Raw genomic sequence first — 2,882 nt, forward strand, 5'->3', positions numbered from 1 at the left:
TGTCCCGAAACGACCTAACCCAATAGAGAAATCCTAATTCATTGGGCCTTTCGATACAACCAAATAAAAAGCCCCAAGGGCGCCATATTCTAAGAGCGCATTGCATGCCAGCGTGAGTTCAAACTCCGTCAGTGACTAATCTAACAAATTTATCATTTGACAAAAAAAAAAAAAAAAAAAAAAAAATAGGGCTCATGCTTGAGAGAGGAACCGGTGATGAGATGAGGCTTTCTCTAGTACACATTTAGTTATACATTTGAACGAGAGTCGATAGATCTTTTAACTTAACGGAATCTAATGACTCTTGGTCAGATGTGCAATTTAAATGTAAACTTTTGATGTATACTAAAACAATTCAATGTTGAGAGGGCCTCTACGTGCTGAAACGCCTTGTATGTAAATTGGGGTCTTTAAACCAAGGGCTCCCTGGTCCAGGAGAAAATTTTGATAGCCGTTAGAAAGAAAGAACTCCCTGGTCGCTTACATTTAAACCAAGGGTCAGATTCACTTAATTCAAACTTCAATGCAATCAAAACCTTACGCTCACAATCCCTCTGGTCCTAAAAACAAATGCTCTCTCTCTCTCTCCCCAAAATTCACAACCCTCTCTCTCTAGAACTCGCATTTTTGCTGTGATCCGAATCCGTGGAAGGTACTCTCCTTTCTCTCTCTCTCTATCAAATTATTTCTTGTTTTTTATTTAATTTCTTGTCAAATCTGTGGAAGGTAATAATCGCGAATGTTTGCGCTTTAATTCAGATCAAACGGCGGAAATGTTTCTTAAAAAATGAAAAGACCTCGTTCCAGATCACGACTCCAAGCCCTCTTCAAGCTCTGAAGCAGGTTCGTGTTCTTGTCTTATTTTATTCAATTTCCCCTCTTTTTAATTTTTTGAATTACAAGAAATGTTGAATTTGAGGTTCGGATTCGATTGTTACTGCTTCTTATAATTTTAATTTTACTTTCGGTCCAAGAAAATGCAGAATTGTGAAATTTTCTGATTCGATTTCATCCCTCTTTTTCTTCAGTTAAAGCCCTAGAGACGATTACAACCCAATTGGAGAGTGACGTGAGGGACAAAGGTGGGTAGTTTCTGCAATTCTTGGCTTTTTTATTCTTTACTTTCGTAATAAAAATTGGGAACTTTTTCAACTGAACTGTTACATTGTGAATTTCAATTGAGTAGTTGAGTTGTAAGAAAATGGAAATGTTAACTTTTGAGTGGTTGTTGAAGTCGGGCTCTAATTATAACATTATTTTCATAATGCACTTCGGATATTGCTACCAAATCCATCGAGGGAGATTCTGAGTTGATTGGTGACAGTCGCACGTCGAACGGAACTCAAGAAGGTTCTCCATGTCAGATGGTCCTTCCAGTTTTGTGGAGGATCACTGATTTGACGAAAGCTTAGAAAGTGATTGGAAGCATTTGTATATTCTTTCTGTTTTGAATCTCTCGGCAAATTCACTAATTGTTCTTATTCTTTAGGATTTGAAGAAAGAGCATACTGTCTTGTCTAATGAAGCCAAGCACACAATGAATCCCTTTCCGGACCCTGCAGTTCTAAACACCATTCTGCTGCTAAGTGAGTCCTTTTATATTTCATCACTCGCGATTATATTCCAACTTTCCTTCTCCCTTTGATTGTAATTGGTTGTTTCTGGATGTCTAGGTATTGAACATGAATTTTTAAACAAGAACAAAAAAGACTTTACAATGAAATGATTCATTAGTGAGTCGGTCCAAATGTAGAAACTTCATCAGAATTGTCCTGGTATGCTTTCTAAAAATCCACTTTATCACTGCTGCTTGCTATGATTGCTTAGAAACATGCATAGGAGTTAACTTCTAGGTAAACAAGATTAGGATGAGACCTTAAAGACTTAGCAATTCAATGATAGGCTAGGACCCCATATCTGCTTGTCTGTTTTGACTGTCCTCCGCATGAAATTCGATTGCTTTGAACTGCTTACATTTTCTGTAATATGAAAGCCTTAGAACTGCTGTGGTTAATGTGAATGAATGAATTGCTGCCGGATGCAGTATCCAGTTTTACTTTATTTTCCTTGCATGTCTTAAGATATAGGGCCGCCTTGTTTGTCTTGATTGCAACCTACAAAAGCCAAAGTTTTTCAGTCAATGGCCTGTTTTTATCAACTTACAGCTCATTTGGATGTGGTTTTAAAATGACTGAAAATACGTTTGGTGAAAATATTTTTAGAACCAATCTTTAGTGAAGATGCAAGTATATCTTGAAAAAGCACTTAAAGTGCTTCCTGGAAGCAGCACATAACTGGCGCTTCTTGCAAAAAGCACTTTAAGTGCTTTTGGAACCCAAAAACATTTTCTCTAAAAGCGCTTTTAGTTATTTTAAAAGCACATCAAAACGAGTCCTTAGTTTTTTCGCAATAGAAGTTTCTGCTAGAAAAAGTTTTCTTTGAAAAGAAAAGAATTTTATCCAACAAAATAAATGTTTTTTCAAATTAAAAACACTCTTTAGGCAAACAAGAATTTTCATAGCTAACAATTTTTACAAAAAATATAATATAATATTGTTTGGGCCCAAAATAATATTGTTGGGCCGTAGGGTTGTGCTCGGCCCAAAGCTATGTCAAAATACTATGGGCCGCCTGATCATCCCGGGCCATTTAGCAGGGATGGTCGAGTCTTATCGCAAGAAGGAATAGCCCGGATAAGTAAAGAGGGTCGAGGGAGTACTGGTGCAACTAGGATTCTCGACCAGCAATGAACAAAGCCCCGAAGAGGGGTGAGTTCAAAGTCCTAATGGGAGTAGGGTGGTTTGAAGCAAAGTTGGAACGGAGCAAGGACTCCCAATCCAGATAGGGGTTTAATTCGATCTCAGGGAGTTGGTGCTATAAAT

At 37.6% G+C, this 2,882-nt stretch overlaps 1 long non-coding RNA gene across 1 annotated transcript; it reads left to right on the forward strand.

The window, feature by feature from the left end:
- Positions 1-443: 443 nt before the first annotated feature.
- Positions 444-2,101, forward strand: LOC148692871 (uncharacterized). The gene is made up of 5 exons (XR_015953040.1): positions 444-652; positions 760-843; positions 1,029-1,082; positions 1,490-1,586; positions 1,674-2,101. It is a non-coding gene; the product is annotated as an uncharacterized LOC148692871 (long non-coding RNA).
- Positions 2,102-2,882: the final 781 nt, after the last annotated feature.

This window comes from Pyrus communis, chromosome 11 (genome assembly GCF_041283825.1).
Source record: "Pyrus communis isolate YQ-2024b chromosome 11, ASM4128382v1, whole genome shotgun sequence".
Lineage (NCBI taxonomy): Eukaryota > Viridiplantae > Streptophyta > Magnoliopsida > Rosales > Rosaceae > Pyrus > Pyrus communis.